General features: G+C 46.2%; 1 protein-coding gene across 1 annotated transcript in view; it reads right to left on the bottom strand.

Moving 5' to 3' along the window:
* Positions 1–20,974, bottom strand: part of lama1 (laminin subunit alpha 1) — a 295,280-nt gene that overhangs the window by 253,868 nt on the left and 20,438 nt on the right. The window lies entirely within an intron of this gene.

Here is a 20,974-nt window from a genome sequence, read left to right as displayed (position 1 = left end):
AAATATCTCTGTCATTTTTCATCGATGGGAAAAATCCTCGGCACACATGCAGCGGAGGGGGGCTCTGAGCAAGGTGGCCAAAAATGACGGCCGTAGGTGGCGGCGTTCTCTCGGAAATCGCAGCACAGAAGGCCAAAAGCGGTCAAGAACAGAGATTTAGTAATATAGATGTGAGCCTTCTCAACTCCACCCCATAACAGCCTAATCAGTCCAGTTTTTCCACCTCTCCAAAATGACAAGATATTGAATGGACTATACACCGACTGAGAAACAATGAGGCCATGGGAGCAGGCAGTATCCCCCTGATTTCCCGAAACCTAGCAGCACAAAGCCCGTCACAAAAGTCAAACCTTTCACATTCATAATTGCGAAGAGAAAGATCGTGACCATCTTTATGGCAAATCCAATTGCAATACGATCAAAGGGAATTTCCAAATAATCATCAGGAAGCTCCTCAATGCAAGTTTCAAGTTACAGCAGAACTGTCTGTATGGCATCAGGCCTAATGTATATGGCATAATGTATTGATGCACACATATTTAACCGCCGAGAATGAAGGGGGAGGGGGGGGGGGGGAGTGGGAGTTGTTGAGAATGCAGTGTCACCCGGCGGGGGAAGGGGGGGTGCCGAGAATGGCGGGGGGACACGTGCAGCGGCAGGCAGTAGATAGGACTATTCGGTGAACTTTTGTTACTTTGTCAGTGCCAAAACGAGGCGACTTTTGTGCACTGCCTCGGTGAGGTCTGCTATATATTTTTACCAAGTTCAAAACAAAGCATTTAACTGTACCTGGGTTCATGTGACACTAAGGTTTCATTGAATGATTGCATTGAATCATTGAAAAATTGAGCTCTTAAAAAGTCTTAAAATTATCGACTTAAAACAATTACAGAGCAACATTTTAACAGGTACATGGATTAGTCAGGTTTAGAGGGATATGGACCAAATGCAGGCAAGTAGGACGTGTAGATGGAACATGTTGGTTGGTGTGGGCAAGCTGGGCCGAAGGGCATGTTTTCACATTGTATGACAGTGACTGTATGACATGCTTTTATTGAAACAAATCTAAGAAAGGATTAAAATACTGGCGAAAGACTATGGTCCCAATCAGGTCTCTCATAATTTTCAAATCTCCACAACGAGTTAATAGAAAATTTAAAAATACGGTCCGACGATTTGGATTGAGTTGCTGGTCCTTTAATGAGCACAGAACTTTGGGAGCATGTATTCTTTCCATCACAATAAGGCCGTGTTAGAAAATGCACGATTAAAATAGCTGTCATTGAACGTCACTGCTTTGAGTGCGGCCAAATCTCCATATGAATGAAATTGCAAATGCACTCATCCATCAATACTTCAGTGTTAGACTATTAATAGAGGTTCCAAAGCAGCCTCTACCATTCTCCCAGTTGTGCCAGAGGAGAGGAATGTACATCATTCAATGTCCCAAACAGTCCATTCCTTTAACTGATCAGTACCTTAATCCTACGTGACCTTCGCTCCATATTCTAACACTACTTCATGTGACAAAAAAATCCATTCTTCTCAGATTATCACACTGCAAAATATCCAAAACTAACTGTCATTTAGAAAAGGAAGGTCCATGCTTTCACTATCTATTAAGTGAAAATAGAGAGTGCAATAGTTCTGGGCTCATATCTCTCTTCAGGTAAATGTCCTTGTCAATAGGATTACGGGGTATCTGTAGAGTGGTAGCACTAGAGTTAGAGGGTAACTAAGGAGAGGGTATTTCCACTCTAAACTGAAGGAGGTAGAGAAAGTGGGCAAGGTCTTTGATGAGAATGTTGCATCCATAATCACCAAGAAGGAGAAGAACGATGATAATGGTGAGATAATCATCTCAATTTCTACAGATGTTCTGTAGAAAACGTTATCAGAATACATCACGGCATGGTTTTGGCACAACTCCATCCAAGACACCAGAAATTGCAGAGTTGTGGACATAGCCCAGACCATCACGCAAACCAACCCTCCTTCCACTGACTCCATCTATATTTCCCACTGCCTAGGAAAGCCCACCAACATAATCCAGGATTAGTCTCACCCCAATAACTCCCTCTTCTCCCCTCTTCCATCAGGCAAGAAGTACAGAAACGTGAAAACGCATACTTCCAGATTCAGGGACATTTTCTTCCCAGCTGCTATCAGGCAACTAAACCATTCACAGTTACGCGACCCCCGAGTCATCAACCGACTCCAACTGGTCCAGAACGCAGCCGCCCGACTCATCACCCACACCAAATCCTGGCATCACATCACTCCAGTCCTCAAACAACTTCACTGGCTTCCCATCTCCCACCGGATCACCTGCAAAATCCTGATCCTCACCTACAAAGCCCTCCACCATCTGGCCCCCCCCATATCTCACTGACCTCCTCTCCCCCTACCAACCCTCACGGTCCCTCAGATCCACATCAGCCGGTCTCCTCTCCATCCACAAGTCCAACCTCCGCAGTTTTGGGGACAGAGCCTTCTCCAGGGCAGCTCCCAGGCTCTGGAACTCCCTCCCCCAACTGATCCGCAAATCCGTGTCCCTCACCATCTTCCAGTCCCGCCTCAAGACCCATCTCTTCACCTCTGCCTATCCTTAGCCCCACGTCCCTCTCCCTTTTCATCTGTGCATTAATTGCCTCATATTGTGTTTTGAATTGAATTCTGTCTTTACTTTGTGTACTAGTCATGTCTCTACTATTTATTTCATTCCCCTTACATGTTTTTCCTCTACCTGCTAAATTTTTGTAAGGTGTCCTTAAGACTCTTGAAAGGCGCCCATAAATAAAATTTATTATTATTATTATTATTCTCTCACTAACTAGAGAGCAGTCCTGACCTCCCATAAACCACATTCAAACTGTCTTTAATCAGACTTTACTGGACTTTATCTTGTATTAAACATTATCCCCTTTATCCTGTATCTGTATACTGTGGTCGGCTTGATTGTACAAAGGAACAAAGGACATTTATTATCACATACACCAATTGGTGTAGTGAAGTTTGACGACATGCAGCAAACAAATAAAGATAAGATTCAATATTAAAGAATTTAACAATAAACATAAAAACCTCCCCCCACAATGGTTCCCACTGTGAGGGAAGGCATAAAGTCCAGTCCCCATCCCCTTGTCCACCCATAGTCGGGCCTATTGAGGCCGCTGCAGTCGGCGCTACGGCGGCTCGATGCTTCAGGCCCTCTTGCCGGGTGATGGTGCTCCGGCGTCGGGAGAACCCTCTCAGCGGCTTGGGACACCTGGAACGGCCGCTTCCTTACTGGAGACCGTGGCTTCCGAAGCTGGATGGAGCTCCACCACTGGTGATCTCAGCGAGAGATCCCAGGCTCCCGATGTTAACGTTCAGTGCCGCCGCCCGCAGCTACAACTTGATTGTAATCATGTATAGTAATTTCACTGACTGGACAGCAAGAAAAAGCTTTTCACTGTATCTCAGTACACGTGTCAATAATAAACTGAACTAAAATTAAAATAGATTTGGGAAAGATCTGATGATATTCTATGAGGAAATCGATATTAAGGAGGAGGGGGTGTTGGGTTTGACAAAAAAGTGATATGTCCAGGGATACTGGAGTATATGGGACCTCAAATGTTTGTTATGCATTTTCATGATTTGGATCTGATTAGCAAAATTGGTAGTTGACACAAAAAGTGTTGAAGTTATAAATAATGAGGAAGGTTGTCAAAGAATCAGTTGAAAAATTAGGTGGAGAAATGGCAGCAGCCTTTCCAGCATTGATGCCTGTGGTTCCCTGAAAGTAGCAACACAACATGATAGGTTGATAAAGGAGGCATATCACATGCTTGCCTTCATCAGCCAAGGCACTCAGTTTAAAAATGAGTAAGTCATGTTCCAGCTGTATAAAACTTTGGTTCAGCCACACTTGAAGTATTGTGTGCAGTTCTGGGCATCACACCACAGGAAGGATGCAACAGCTTTGGATAGGGTTCAGAAGAGGTTCATTAGGATGTTGCCCGAATTGGACTGCATTTGCTAAAAGGAGAGGATGGACAAACTTTTTATTTAAGAAGGAAGTGGATGCTGGAAAATCGAAGGTAGACAAAAATGCTGGAGAAACTCAGCAGGTGAGGCAGCATCTATGGAGCGAAGGAAATAGGCAACATTTCGGGTCGAAACCCTTCTTCAGACTGATGTGAGGGTGGAAGTCAATGTTCATACCGCTGGGGTGCAAACTGCCCAAGCGAAATATGAGGTGCTGCTCATCCAATTTACGGTGGTCCTCACTCTGGCCATGGAGGAGGCCCAAGACAGAAAAGTCGGATTCAGAATGGGAGGGGGAGTTGAAGTGCTGAGCCACCGGGAGATCAGGTTGGTTATTGCGAAGCAAGCGGAGGTGTTCGTCGAAACGATCACCAAGCCTACATTTGGTTTCAGCGATGTAGAGCAGCTGACATCTAGAGCAGCGGATGCAATAGATGAGGTTGGAGGAGGTGCAGGTGAACCTCTGCCGCACCTGGAAAGACTGCATGGATCCTTGAATTGAGTCAAGGGGGGAGGTAAAACGACAAGTGTAGCATTTACTGCGGTTGCAAGGGAAAGTGCCCGGAGAGGGGGTGATTCGGGTGGGAAGGGATGAATTGACCAGGGAGTTACATAGAACATAGAGTTACGGAGGGAGCGGTCTCAGTGGAAAGCAGACAGGGGAGGAGATGGGAAGATGTGGCCAGTGGTGGGATCACATTGGAGGTGGCTAAAATGTCGGAGGGTTATTTGTTGTATGTGACGGCTGGTAGGGTGGAAGGTGAGGACAAGTGGGACTCTGCCCTTGTTACGAGTGGGGAGGATGGGGAGTGAGAGCCGAGTCACGGGGTATAGAAGAGACTCTGGTGAGAGCCTCATCTATAGTGGAAGAGGGGAACCCCCGTTCCCTGAAGAATTAGGACATCATTAGGGTGGGAAGAAGTGTAGTCCAGATAGCCATGGGAGTCAGTGGGTTTATAGTGGATGTCGGTCAGTAGTCGATCACCTGCGATTGAGATAGTGAGGTCAAGAAATGGTAGGGAAATGTCGGAAATGGTCTAGGTGTATTTGAGTGCCGGATGGAAGCAAGTCAAACTTTTCTTGTTTTCTCTGGAGCGTCAGATTCAGATTAGTTTATTTTCATCTGCACCAGAATGCACTGAAATTCCATGTTCACATGAAGCAGTTTCTGTATTATAATGATAAGTATGACAATCAATATAACAATTCCATTTTGTCACTACTTTAAATTACTGTTCTTAAAGATCCCCACTGCCCATTCATGAGATCAGCCTACTTTTCTTCTCCAAAGTCCTTGAGCATCTTATTTACATTCTGACCATTGTTCCTAGAATTCCACGTCTGGTTTCTGTCTCTCACACAGTGGCAAAACAAGTCTTAAAGTTACAAATGCCATTCTATGTCTTTGTTTAGGTTCCTTATTGTCACATGTACAAAGGTACAGTGAAAAGCTTTATGTTGCATGCTGTCCATCAATTCAGATAATACCATACATAAATACAATCAAGCCAAACTCAAGTACAATATGTAGAGCAAAGGAAAAGATACAGAGTGCAGAATATAGTTCTCCGCATTATAGCGCAATAATTCCAGAGCAATAGTTCCTGAGACAAAGCCCAATGTCTGCAATGGGTGGAGGAGAATTGGCCTGTGAAAGGACCGTCAAGAAGCCTGATAACAAAGTGGGAAAATAGCTGTTCCTGAGTGGTGTTGTACGCTTTCAAGCTTCTGGATCTTCTGCCCGAAGAAAAAGGAATAACCGAGGCAGGAAAGGTCTTTGATTATGTTGGCCGCTTTCCTGAGATAGTGTGAAATGTAGATGGAGTAAATGGTAAGCAATCAGATCTGGTCTGTTCATAGGTCATCGGAGCAGATTTAGGCTATTCATCCCATCGAGTCTACTCCACCATTCAATCATGGCTGAGCTACCTTGTCCTCTCAACCCCATTCTCCTGCCTTCTCTCTATAACCCTTGACACCCTTGCTAATCAAGAATCTGGCCAACTCCACCTTAAAAATGCCCAGTGACTTGGCCTCCACAGCCGCCTGTGAGATAGATTGGGCTACATCCACAACATCTCTCCAATTCCTTACGGTCTTGGGCAGAGCTGTTCCCAAACCAAGCTGTAATGCAATCCAAGAATATGCTTTCTATGGTACATCTGCAGCAGTTTGTAATTCGTTGGAGCTATGTCAAATGTCAGGAGACTGAATAAAAAGATGCGTTGGTGTGCCTTCTGGCCCGTCATTTCAATTGGTTGGTTCATGCCCGACCGTTGGTAATATTTACATCAAGGAGCTCTCAACCATTTGCACTTCAGCACCATTGATGCTCTCATGGCAAGTCGATACTGGTTGCTTCATCTTGCTGACAATGAGGGAGAGACTTGTGGCATTGTGCCAGCTAGTGTGGTTAAAGTATGGTAGCATTGCCGTTAATGGATAAGTCGCTAGAGCTTGGCAATATTGATGTAGTGATACAAGTTCAAATCCCACCATGGAAACAGTGGGATTTAATCTTAAATAATAAATAAATGAGGAATTAAAATGTAGCTGTTTAGAGCAACTATGGAACTACAGGATAGTCATAGAAAATAACCATATAACCATATAACCATATAACAATTACAGCACGGAAACAGGCCATCTCGACCCTTCTAGTCTGTGCCGAACACATAATCTCCCCTAGTCCCATATACCTGCGCTCAGACCATAACCCTCCATTCCTTTCCCATCCATATAACTATCCAATTTATTTTTAAATGATAAAAACGAACCTGCCTCCACCACCTTCACTGGAAGCTCATTCCACACAGCTACCACTCTCTGAGTAAAGAAGTTCCCCCTCATGTTACCCCTAAACTTCAGTCCCTTAATTCTCAAGTCATGTCCCCTTGTTTGAATCTTCCCTACTCTCAGTGGGAAAAGCTTTTCCACGTCAACTCTGTCTATCCCTCTCATCATTTTAAATACCTCTATCAAGTCCCCCCTTAACCTTCTGCGCTCCAAAGAATAAAGCCCTAACTTGTTCAACCTTTCTCTGTAACTTAGTTGCTGAAACCCAGGCAACATTCTAGTAAATCTCCTCTGTACTCTCTCTATTTTGTTGACATCCTTCCTATAATTAGGCGACCAAAATTGTACACCATACTCCAGAATTGGCCTCACCAATGCCTTGTACAATTTTAACATTACATCCCAACTTCTATACTCAATGCTCTGATTTATAAAGGCCAGCACACCAAAAGCTTTCTTTACCACCCTATCTACATGAGATTCCACTTTCAGGGAACTGTGCACAGTTATTCCCAGATCCCTCTGTTCACCTACATTCTTCAATTCCCTACCATTTACCATGTACGTCCTATTTTGATTTGTCCTGCCAAGATGTAGCACCTCACACTTATCAGCATTAAACTCCATCTGCCATCTTTCAGCCCACTCTTCCAACTGGCATAAATCTCTCTGTAGACTTTGAAACTCTACTTCATTACCCGCAACCCCACCTATCTTAGTATCATCTGCATACTTACTAATCCAATTTACCACGCCATCGTCCAGATCATTGATGTACATGACAAACAACAGTGGACCCAACACAGAGCCCTGTGGCACCCCACTCGTCACTGGCCTCCAACCTGACAAACAACCATCCACCATTACTCTCTGGCATCTCCCATTCAGCCACTGTTGAATCCATCTTGCTACTCCACCATTAATACCCAACCATTGAACCTTCTTAACCAACCTTCCATGAGGAACCTTGTCAAAGGCCTTACTGAAGTCCATATACACAACATCCACTGCTTTACCCTCATCAATTTCCCGAGTAACATCTTCAAAAAATTCAAGAAGATTAGTTAAACATGACCTTCCAGGCACAAATCCATGTTGACTGTTCCTAATCAGACCCTGTTTATCCAGATGCTTATATATATTATCTCTAAGTATTCTTTCCATTAATTTGCCCACCACTGACGTCAAACTAACAGGTCTATAATTGCTAGGTTTACTCTTAGACCCCTTTTTAAACAATGGAACAACATGCGCAGTACGCCAATCCTCCGGCACTATTCCCGTTTCTAATGACATTTGAAATATTTCTGCCATAGCCCCTGCTATTTCTACACTAACTTCCCTCAATGTCCTAGGGAATATCCTGTCCGGACCTGGAGACTTATCCACTTTTATATTTCTCAAAAGTGTCAGTACTTCCTCTTCTTTGATCCTCATAGTTTCCATAGCTACTCTACTTGTTTCCCTTACCTCACATAATTCAATATCCTTCTCCTTGGTGAATACCGAAGAAAAGAAACTGTTCAATATCTCCCCCATCTCTTTTGGCTCTGCAGATAGTTGGCCACTCTGACTCTCTAATGGACCAATTTTATCCCTCGTTATCCTTTTGCTATTAATATAGCGGTAGAAACCCTTCGGATTTACTTTTACCTTACTTGCCAAAACAAAACAAAACAAAAATAAACCAGGTTCATTCATATTCCTTAAGGGAATGGAATCTACTGTCTTTAATTGGTTGGATCTAGACCTGTGTAGTAAAATGACTGAATCTTAACTACCTTCCACGTTAGGGGTGATGAGGGATGGACATTGTCAATGCAGGCATTCCCAAGTGCCACCCACATCCTACAAACAGATGCTAAGAGCAGCGGCTTGTTTTTGCTTCAAAGCCCAGCATCTGTAGTTTCCTGTGACTACAAAGAACAGTCTATCCTTCATGATAATTCTTCATTTTTTTATGTGACCATTCTTATCAGCAGCATCAGACTGCATTAAACAACTCCATTCTTAACTGCAAATTGTTTCATTTCTAACTTCTGCCACATTTGACAAGCGGTCATCTACATGAAATGTCAACTGTTTCTCTCTCCCATGCACAGTGCTCTGAGAAGGAAGGTGCAATGACTTGAAACTTTGGTTGTTCTTTACACATTGGTGAAGCCGCAATTATAGTAAAGTGTGCAGTTGTGTTCACCATGTTATAGGGAAGATGTTAGACACAACCAGCTGGAGTAACTCAGCGGGTCAGACAGCATCCTTGGAGAAAAGGAATAAGTGACGTTTCGGATTGAGACTATTCTTCAGAAAAGTTCTTCTAAAAGTTGTCTCTATTTCCCTCCACAAATGCTGCCCGCCCGCTGAGTTTCTCCAGTAGATTTTTTTTTTGCAGAATACCTTAGCATATTCTCGGTGTTGTATTGAACAAAATGTGATGGCCAAGTGTGTGTAGTAAGCTCTCACGCCCAGCAGTGCAACATGATAATGGCCAGATAAACTACCATATTTTAGTTTGACCAAAAACAGAAATTATGGAAGAACTCATCCAGTAAGACAGCATCTCAGAGTCACAATCATACAGCGTGTAAACAGGCCCTTTTTCAGAAGAAGGGTCTCGACCCGAAGCGTCACCTATTCCTTTTTCTCCAAAGATGCTGGAAGATTTACGAGGATGTTGCCAGGACTCGATGGCCTGAGCAATAGGGAGAAGTTGAGCAGGCTAGTACTTAAATCCTTGGAGAGCAGGAGGATGAGGTGTGATGTTATAGAGGTGTACAAGATCATGAAAGGAATAATTTGGTCTTTTACCCAGCATAGGGGAAATAAAGAACCATAGGGCATAGATTTAAGGTGAAGGGGTGTGGGGAGGGGGGGAAGGCATTTAGTAGGAACACAAAGTGTGGTAGGTATATGCAACGAGCTGCTGGAGAAAGTGGTTGCGGCAAGTACCATCATAATGTTAAACAAAAATTGGACAAGTATACGGAAGAGTTTCAAGGGATATGGGCTAGGCAGATGGGTTTAGAATAGATGGAGCATGCTGGTCATCATGGGCAGGTTGGGACAAAAGGTCTGTTTACATGCGGTATGACTGTGACTCTGGATGAGTTTTACTGGATGAGTTCTATGATTTCAGTTTTTAGTCAACAAAAGAAAGTAGTTTATCTTGAAGATAAACACAAAAATCAGCAGGTAACTCAGCAGGGCAGGCTGCATCTCTGGAGAGAAGGAATGGGTGATGTTTTGGGTCGAGACCCTTCTTAAGGCACGTTACCCATTCCTTCTATCCAGAGATGCTGCTTGTCCTGCTGAGCGACTCCAGCTTTTTGTGTCTATCTTTGGTTTAAACCAGCATCTACAGTTCCTTACTACACAAAGTAGTTTATCTGGCCATTATCATGTTGCACGGCTGGTTGTGAGAGCTTGCTACACACTCTTGGCTGGCACATTTTGTTCAATACAACACAGAGTATAGCCAAGGTATTCTGCAGTAAAATAATCTACTGGAGAAACGCAGCAGATCAGGCAGCATCTGTGGAGGGAAATAGAGACAACCTTTCAAGTTGGGACTATTCTTCAGACTGATGGAGAAGAGGGATGTTACCTGATAGAAAGAGGTGAGATGAAGGTGTGGACCAAACAAGTAATAGGTGGAAACAAGGAACTGCAGGTGGTGGTTTACAAAAGAAAAGCATAACATAATGGAATAACACAGTGGATCTGGCAGCATCCCTCGAGAACATGGAGCGGTGACGTTTTGAGCCGGGACCTTTCTTCAGACTGGTAGTAGGTGGTTCTAAGGGGGGGGGGGGGGGGCAGTGATGAGTCAGGTGGTGGAGAGAAGAGGTGCAGTTGGTAATCGAGGCTGAAGGTGATAAGTGGAGTAAACAAAGGGTGGAAAGTGGAATAAGATAAGGGAGGTGGGGAGTGAAATGTAGAACCATGGGGAGGGATGGTGGGGTGGAAGGGAACAAAGGGGGTAAAAAAACTGGGGGGAGGGTGATGGAAGAGATGATGGGTGGAGGAGGGGAAAACCATTGGGTGCCAGATTGGGGGATGTGGAAACAAAGATGTGTGCAGGGAGGTCGGCTGGAAGCTGGGCAGATGAGCAGTTAATTCAATGTTCATACCATTGGGTTGTAGGTTACCCAAATGGAATATAAGGTGCTGTTCTTGCAGGTTACAGATGGCAACACAGCATTTCACTTCCCACCTTCCTTTCATATCAAATTCCACCATTTGCATACTTTTGTCTTCTGCACTTATCACCTCCAGCCTCCATTACTATCTCTACTTTTCTCCAAGCCACCGGACTCATCTGCCACCAACCCCATCCTTACTTGGATCCACCTATCACTTAGTTTAGTTTAGTTTAGAGATACAGAGCACAAAACTCAGTCCATCTAGTTCGTGCCAACCAGCAATCCACTGGTTTGGAGGGGTAATTTAGAATTTTTACCGAAGCCAATCAACCTACAAACCCGTACGTCTTTGGGAATTGGGAGGAAACCGGAGCACCCGGAGAAAACCCAGGTGGTCACGGGGAGAATGTACAATCTCTGTACAGACAGCACCCATAGTCAGGATCGAACCTGGGTAAATGGCGCTGTAAGGCAGCAACTCTACTGGCCTGCCACTTTTTTTGTGCCAGCTCTTTCCCACCCTTTCCCCTCAACTCTTCCTACCACCCATTTCTCCTCTACTCCACGAGTCTGAAGAAAGGTCCCGACTCCAAACATCATCTGTCTATTTAAGCCACTGTTGATGCTGTTGAGGTCCTCCAGCACTTTATTTTTGCCGAGGTTTCCAACATTGTATCTCTATATTGCCAAAACACTGCATTGACTGCAAAGAGTTTTGAGATATCCTGGGCTGTGTAAATCTATGTTTATAATGCAATAGCTTGTACTTAAGAGAAAATTAAACATCCATTAGGGCTTATCTAATAGCATTTGAAAGTGTGCAACAAAATATTTATCGCATTAAAGTTGATGATTTTAATCAAATCATATAAATACGAGACCATTAAAGTATCAATTTAAGAACCTATTTAAGGTTGATTTAAAATACATCAAGTATAAGTTAGCTCCAGTTTGAATTGAGTCAAAATAATTACTGATGTGTCATTGCAAACCTCTTCAAGAACATGGAGTAGATGCTATCTGCTATGTTAATTGAGTTTCAGCCAAAGCCACAAAATATGTTCTTGAGGGCAGATCTTTATCACAGATTGATAAAAATTCCACAAAGGCATTTCAAGAGCTTGCGACATTCCGCCAAGTGAGATAATTTGTTTTTTTTTAAATGCTGGAAATATTCAGCAGGTGAGCTCCTCAAGTTGAGTCAATATCCCTCCTGAGTTCCATCTTCCTAGCCCATATCCCTTAAAATTCTTCTTATCCAGGTACCTGTTCAAATGTTTTTTAAACATTGCGATAGTACCTATCTCAATCAGTGGTTGTTCAGTTTAGTTCAGTTTAGATATTCAGCGTGGAAACAGGCCCTACGGCCCACCGAGTCCACGCTGGCCAGTGATCCGCGTTACAGGTGCACAACCTTTTATCCGAAAGCCTTGGGACCAGACACTTGTCGGATTTCGGGAATTTTTCGGATTTCCGAATGGAAGATTTTTAGCGTAGATTAGGTAGGTAGCGCGGGCGGCTTGAAAAGTCTGGAGCGGCTGCCTCCTCCCCGGAGACCGGGGAATCATTGTAAATCATTGCATAAATGTTAGTCAGTTAGTTTGGAGGGATTTTATGTGGTTGGTGGGTGGGGGGTGAAGGGGGAAACTTTAATTCTTAGTCCCCTACCTGGTCGGAGAGGCGGGGAGCGGGCAATGCCTTACCGGGTCGCCGTGCAGTAAGCTCCGGAGCGCTGTGGCCGCCGACTCCCAACATCGCGGAGCTGGGGGCTGCGGGCGTCTGGCCGCTGGCGGCGCCGGCTGGAGCTCCGACCCCGGCAACTCTACCCCTGGCTGCGCGGTGCTCCAAATCCAGCGCCGCCCGCGGCCGGACGCCCGCAGCCCCAGCTCCGCGATGTTGGGAGTCGGCGGCGTCGCAGCGCTGGGATACCAGCAGGGAGCGGGCAATGCCTTACCGGGTCGCCGTGCGGTAAGCTCCGGAGCGCTGTGGCCGCCGACACACAACATGTCGGCGGCCACAGCGGTGCTGGGGCTGCGGGCGTCCGGCCGCGGGCCACGCTGGATTTGGAGCGCCGCGCAGCCAGGGGTAGAGTTGCCGGGGTCGGAGCTACAACCGGCGCCGCCCGCGGCCGGACGCCCGCAGCCCCAGCTGGGAGTTGGCGGCCACAGCGCTCCGGAGCTTACTGCACGGCGACCCGGTAAGGCATTGACCGCTCCCCGCCTCTCCGACCAGGTAGGGGACTAAGAATTAAAGTTTCCCTCTTCACCTCCCCCCCCCCCCTTTTTCACATAAAAGCCCTCCAAACTAACTGACCAACATTTAAGCAATGATTTACAGATGTTTAAGTGTCTCCCCGGTCTCCGGGGAGGAGGCAGCCGCTACAGTAGTACAGACCTGGGTTGACCGTGGGTCATTTCGGGTCAAGTTTGGCGCCAAACGTGAGCTTTGGTGTGCAGACGACATCCTGGAAAAAATGGTCGGTTTTCAGAATTTTTCGGTTTCCGGAACTCCGGATAAAAGGTTGTGCACCTGTACTAACATTATCCTATACCCTAGGGACAATTTACAACCTGGCAAATGGGAATAGAAAAAAAAGCATCTAATCTAAATGAGGGATCGGCAACCTTGTTCTGCATAGTGGCCGGACACAGCTCTGTGAGCAGATGGCAGGCCACATCTATCACGTGTACACATGGATCCCGCCCTGGATGGCAGGCAACAAATCACATGTTCACATAGATCCCGCCCCTTCGAGGCCGCCACCCGGAGCACTGGGCCCTAGTTACAGGTACGCACGAACATGGCGTACCTATGGACCATTGCCTTGGCTCTGTCCTGAAGGCGGTGGCTCAAATATTCACACTCACTTGTCCCCGGCCTATTGACAACCCCGATCCCGACAGTGAAGCCCAGACACAGAAGGTGCGCGGCCGTGCCGGCGGCTTTGCGCAGGATGCGGTACAGCCAGAGCTCGCCGCTGCTCGGCCATTGCGGCCGCCAGCGCAGGCCTCCTTGTGTCCTTGCGTCACCGTGCCTGGACGGCGCGGCCTCGGGCCCGGGAGATACCGGTGATGACGGAAGTCTGTGGGTCGGATATGTACGGGGGAAAAATATTGTTTGAAGTATAGCAAATATTTTTAGGAGGATGTTGCCAGGACTCTTGAGGGCCCGAGTTATAGGGAGAAGTTGAGGCGGCTAGGATTTATTATTTGGAGTGCAGGTGTACAAGATCATGAGAGAAATAGATCGGGTAGATGCACAGAGTCTTTTACCCAGAGTAGGGGAATCATGAAACAGAGGACATAAGTTTAAGATGAGAGGGGACTGATTTAATAGGAACTTTAGGGACACCTTTCTCCACACAGAGGGTGGTGGGCAGATGGAATGAGCACTTGGAGGACATTGTTGTAGCAGGTACTATAACAACATTTAAAAGACGTTTGGTCAGGTAAATGGATAGGAAACTTTCAGAGGAATATGGGCAAATGCAGACAGGTGGGACTAGTGTAGATGGGATATCTTGGTCAACGTGGGTCAGTTGGGCCGAAGGGCCTGTTTCCAACCTGTATACTCTTGTAATCCTGAAAATAACTGAATGCATTTAATTCCTCTCAGAATGAATGATGCCAAAGTTATGGAGGTTGTACTTCGGCTGCATTGGACATTGGTGAGATTACATCTGGAGTACTGAGCACAGTATTGTTGTCCTGATTTAAGGAAGGGTGTAAATGCTTCACAGACGGAAGCTTGGAGTGGGGAAAATGTTGGACAGACTATGCTTGTGTCAGCGGGAAGTTAGCAAAATGAGATGCGACTTTATTGAATTATTCCCAGTTGTGAGGGTTCATGGCCGGGTGGATGTGGTACAGACATTTCCGCCTGTGGGAAGATCTGGAACTAAGTATCACTGTTTAAAAATAAGTGATCACCCACTTAAAACAGAGATGATGTGACTCTTTGTTCCAGAGTCAGGCAACTCCTTGGCACTATATCCTCAAATTGTAATGGAATCAAAAGATCTTGAATACTTTTAAAGGCAAGGCAAGGCAAGGCAAATTTATTTGTATAGCACCATTCGTGCAAACTGCAATTCAAGGTGCTTTACAGGAAAGAAAAAATAAAATAGTCAATAATTAAAAATTGTAAAATAAGCAATACGACAAATGTATGAATAATAAAACAATGTCAATGAAACAATAAAACGATTTTAAAAAGCACATAAAAGGGTTAAAATTAGACGGTTAAGATTACCTGCATCGGGTTATGGAAAAGCTATAGTAAACAACAGTGCTAATATTTTATGCTATAAGATTAGTCCTAATGGGAGCATAATGTTGCCGTCTGTACAAGCTGGTGCATTATCTAAACTGTTATTCATGCAGTTTGCAAACATCCACCATCAAATTATAACATCGGCAGCCGCGTCTACGACACACTCGTACCCCTACCACCATTCATGGAAGACCTCGAAAATCCGCATCGACACAGCGGACTCCCCCTTCAGGGACATACGAGCACAGACGCAAGCCTGGTAGAGGTGTAGCTCAGAAACATAGAAAATATCTGCAGGAGTAGGCCATTCGGCCCTTCGAGCCTGCACCGCCATTCAATATGATCATGGCTGATCATCCAACTCAGTATCCTGTACCTGCCTTCTCTCAATACCCCCTGCTCCCTTTAGCCACAAGGGCCACATCTAACTCCCTCTTAAATATAGCCAATGAACTGGCCTCAACTACTTTCTGTGGCAGAGAATTCCACAGATTCACCACTCTCTGTGTGAAAAATGTTTTTCTCATCTCGGTCCTAAAAGACTTCCCCTTTATCCTTAAACTGTGACCCCTTGTTCTGGACTTCCCCAACATCGGGAATAATCTTCCTGCATCTAGCCTGTCCAACCCCTTAAGAATGTTGTAAGTTTCTATAAGATCCCCCCTCAATCTTCTAAATTCTAGCGAGTACAAACCGAGTCTATCCAGTCTTTCTTCATATGAAAGTCAGGTAGAACCTTCGACTGCCCTCTGCCTGGACCCGTGAATGGCCATCTTGGCTAGAGCCAGGAACAAACCGACAGGGAGAGTCCACCCCTCACCCCAACACCACACCCTCTTCCATACCGGGTGACCAAAGATCAGGAGCGTGGGGGGCTGAAATGCATCGAAAACCTGAGGAGCAGCCCTTTAACAAATTTCAAGCTGTGGCAATACCAACTCTCTTTGATGTTCTGCTTCCTTCCATCCACAGCCACCTCCAGCACAGTGGTGCAGCGGTAGAGTTGTTGCCTTACAGTGCCTGGGTTCGATCCTGATTATAGGTGCTGTCTGTACGGAGTTCGTCCATTCTCCCTGTGACTGCGTTAGTTTTCCTCGGTGCTCCAGTTTCCTCCCACTTTCCAAAGAAGTGCAGGTTTGTGGGTTAATTGGCTTGGTTAAATTGTAAACTTGTCCCGTGTGTGTGTGTGTAGGATTGTGTTAATGTGCAGGGCTCGCTGGTGGCATGGACTCAGTGGGCCGAAGGACCTGTTTCCACACTGTGTCTCTAAACTAAATTAAAAGTGTAATTGCTGATGAAGATGCGAGGAGGCAGTTGGGTTTCTGTAAACAATTAAGAGCAAATCTGTTCCAGTTCCTGCTGTCCAGGCAAAGTTTGCTTTGCAAAGGCTGCAATTACACTGTTAACACAGGGATACAATAGCATAGTGGGTAATTTAGTTCAGTTTAGTTTAGAGACACGGTGCAGAAACAGGCCCATCGGCCCACCGAGTCTGTGCCGACCAGTGATCACCCCGTACTCTAGCACTATTCTACACATTGGAGGTAATTTACAATTTTACCCAAGCCAATTAACCTACAAACCTGTAGGAAGGAACTGCAGATGTTGGTTTAAACCGTGTTCAGACACAAAATACTGGAGTAACTCAACTGGTCGGACAACATTTCCGGAGAAAAGGAATAGGTGACGTTTCGGGTCTGAAGAAGTGTCTCGACCCGAAACGTCACCTATTGCATTGCTCCAGACTTGATGTCTGACCCGCTAACTTACTCCAGCATTTTGTGTCAACCTACAAACTTGCACGTCTTTGGAGTGTGGGAGGAAACCGGAGCACCTGGGGAGAACCCACGTGGTCACGGGGAGAATGTGCAAACTCTGTACCCACAGCACCAGTAGTCAGGATCGAACCCAGGTCTCTGGTGCTGTACAGCAGCAACTCTACCGCTGCGCCACAGGGTCCAAAGCCCACCCAAAGCAGCCAGGAAATCTATATTTAAATAATTAAATAAACCTGGAAGAAGAAAAGCCAGTGACTGCCAAACCACCAGAATGACATAAAACTGCATCTGGTTCACAAATGTCAGAGAATCCGGTCTATCACAACCGAGATCACCTTTGACAGTTTATCGCTCTTTTGGCAGTGTCTCTCTACCAGTGCATCGCTTCTCGCCATTTTCCCTCTTGCAGTCCAGCTTTAGAATGAACAGCGCAGATATTCCTTTGCGCTTTTTTATTTAGTAGCAACGTTGTTGCCTCTTCAACAGCCTGCACTGTTAATTCAGGTCAAAGGCAATACAGGATTATCTTTCCATCATACTTTCCCATCCAACCTGACAGTATGAACTTTGAACTGCAGACTCTGGTTAATACACAAAAGGACACCCTTTCCCCCTTTCCCCTCCCCACCACCCCCTTCCACCAATATTCCTTCCTCTGGCTTCACAATTCGTACCTCCTATCCTTTTCTCACACATTTTGTCTTTTCATCTCTGGCCTTTGTCCAACCATCTACCAATTTAAAAAAAAACCCTCACCTGTATACTCCTTTCACTTGCCAGTCTTTGTCTCACCCCCACCTCTCTTCCAGCCTTATTCGCCGCTACTACAGAAGGTTCCCGACCCAAAACGTCATCCAGAGACGCTGCCTGACCTGTTGATTTACTCCAGCACTTTGTGTCTTTTTGTTTTGTTCGGCATCTGCAGTTCCTTGAGTCTCCCATTATAATGTCTAGACTCCCCAATGAACCTTTCCTTCATGCTTCATCTGCGTATAATCCACATGCTGTGCTTATTGATGCCATCTGAATAAAACGGCATTTCACGCTGCACATGGAGGCTGATTATCCTGAAAATCTATCACGCATCGCTTTGACCTCCACTTTAAACTGTCTGAATTAACAGAAATTCCATCCACTCATTATAGTCTTCAGTCATTGTCCTTTGGCCCATGTTACACACTGATTACATCCCTCCTCCTGAAACCAAGCCACACCATTCCTGACATTGGCTCCATATGTGACTGAGCTCAGCTTCCACATCCCGATCACCACATCAACAGGATCCCCTTCTTTCACCTCCGGACCATTGTCCACCTCTGCCCTATTTCAGTTCATCACTCATGTTCCCATGTCCTACCAGTTCTCAGTGACCTACAATGGCTCCCAGTCCAACGATACTTTCATCTCGCCAGTCCAGAATCAGGGGTCACAGTTTAAGAATAATGGGCCTGTGCCACTTAAGGCGATTTTTCAAACGGCTGCCGGTGACTGCCAAGTTGCCGGCAGTCGCCTGAAAAACCAGCCACTGGAACGGCGACTGTCAGAGTAGAACACACACGCACACACACACACATCGCTTCCTTCACCAGCCTGTTATGCAGGCGGGGACAGGACAAGCGGGAGGAGCGCTCTCAGAGTGAAATTCACACGGTGCAAAGCCAAGGTGGTACAGACACACACCGCGATGAACAGGAAGGTTGGCGCTGTATTTAAGACGGCTAAAGCACAGTGTACGATAAGTCCTTTAAAAGGGAGGGGGGTGGGGGAAAGAATGGGGAGAGGGGGTGGGAGTGGGAAGAAGGAGTGGAGACAACTTTTAAGAAGCCAGGGATACACGGCTGTGAAGCTCGGCGGACATTTAACATTACCGGTCGGTTATCCTTCGTTCTGAAAACTACTGCTTACGTTTTTTTTCCCAATGAGCCAATGAAATTCACCGGTCAGCACCGGTTACAACCAACAAGAACCTTCGACCTCCTGGCAACCCACCTACAGCACGAGAATTCTCGCTACTCTGCATGGCGGCTTCATTCTGGTCGCCGCTAATTTTAGTCGCAACCATAATGAGGCAGCGACTAGTTCCCAGAATCCGGGAACTCCTCACGACCATGAAGGTGACTCCGCGGCCACCACCCGCAAACATGTGGTGATTGCATTGTCTCCTGCAGTCGATTAAGTGGGACTGGCCCATAAGGGGTAGGCCATTTAGGACTGAGATGAGGGAAAACTTTTTCACCCAGAGAGTTGTGAATCTGTGAAATTCTCTGCCATAGAAGGCAGTGGAGGCCAATTCACTAGATGTTTTCAAGAGAGAGTTAGATTTAGTTCTTCGGGCTAACGGAATCAAGGGATATGGGGAAAAAGCAGGAACAGGGTACTGATTTTGGATGATCAGCCATAATATTGAATGGTGCTGGCTCGAAGGGTCGAATGGTCTACTTCTGCACCTATTTTTTAAAAATTCTATGTTTCTACATGAAGAATCACAAATTGCTGAGGGTTTGGCAACTTCATTTTGTTATCCTAAACTGCTCCCATTAATGCAACACCAGAACTCCAACATGAATCATTGACAGGGCTGAATCAATTATGCCAGATTATTCAAGTGCTTTCCTGTGAATATATACAAATGGCTGATCTGATTCACATTAGCCACATCAACAAGAGAGGTTTATAGAAGGAATTCACGTCAAGGTCTGTCTGCATTGCACTCCACAATGAGGAATGCAACTAAAACTTGACTTGATCTGACCAACAGATAGCTTACATTGTATAATTCAAATTAACAGCAACAGACACAATGTATTCCACAGCAAAAGTAACCAGATTAATTTGGCACTAGGATTATCTTAATTCAGTTGAATTAAATGGATCTTGATTCCACTATAAAAGTAATAATAACTTTTAAATGAACAATATTTGACCTCTTGTACAAATTACAGGTGCACAACCTTTTATCCGGAGTTCCGGAAACCGAAAAGCTCCGAAAACCGGACATTTTTTCCAGGATTTCGTCTGCACACCAAAGCTCGCGTTTGGCGCCAAACTTGACCCGAAACGACCCACGGTCAACCCAGGTCTGTACTACTGTAGCGGCTGCCTCCTCCCCGGAGACCGGGAAGACACTTAAACATCTGTAAATCATTGCTTAAATGTTAGTCAGTTAGTTTGGAGGGATTTTATGTGAAGGGGGGGGACTTTAATTCTTAGTCCCCTACCTGGTCGGAGAGGCGGGGAGCGGGCAATGCCTTACCGGGTCGCCTTGCAGTAAGCTCCGGAGTGCTGTGGCTGCCGACTCCCAACATCGCGGAGCTGGGGCTGCGGGCGTCCGGCCGCGGGCGGCGCCGGTTGGAGCTCCGACCCCGGCAACTCTACCCCTGGCTGCGCGGCGCTCCAAATCCAGCGCCGCCCGCGGCCGGACGCCCCAGCTCCACGATGTTGGGAGTCGGCGGCCACAGCGCTGGGATACCAGCGGGTAGCGGGCAATGCCTTACCGGGTCGCCGTGCGGTAAGCTCCGGAGCGCTGTGGCCGCCGACTCCCAACATCACAGAGCTGGGGCTGCAGGCGTCCGGCCGCGGGCGGCGCCGGTTGTAGCTCCGACCCCGGCAACTCTACCCCTGGCTGCGCGGCGCTCCATATCCAGCGCGGCCCGCGGCCGGACGCCCGCAGCCCCAGCTCCGCGATGTTGGGAGTCGGCGGCCACAGCGCTCCGGAGCTTACCGCACGGCGATCCGGTAAGGCATTGCCCGCTCCCCGCTGGTATCCCAGCGCTGTGGCCGCCGACTTACCATGCTTATAATAATGTGGCTTCCCCAAGCAGTTTACAGTTTAGTTTATTGTCACGTGTACTGAGATACAGGGACATTTGTTTATTGCATGCTCAGCATAAAGACAATACATGATTACAATTGAGCCATTTACAGTGTATAGATACATAATAAGGGAATAACGTT

The sequence above is a fragment of the Amblyraja radiata genome, chromosome 4 (assembly GCF_010909765.2).
Source record: "Amblyraja radiata isolate CabotCenter1 chromosome 4, sAmbRad1.1.pri, whole genome shotgun sequence".
Classification (NCBI taxonomy): domain Eukaryota; kingdom Metazoa; phylum Chordata; class Chondrichthyes; order Rajiformes; family Rajidae; genus Amblyraja; species Amblyraja radiata.
The sequence above is the reverse complement of the archived record's forward strand: the minus strand, read 5'-3'. Positions and strand labels throughout refer to the sequence as shown.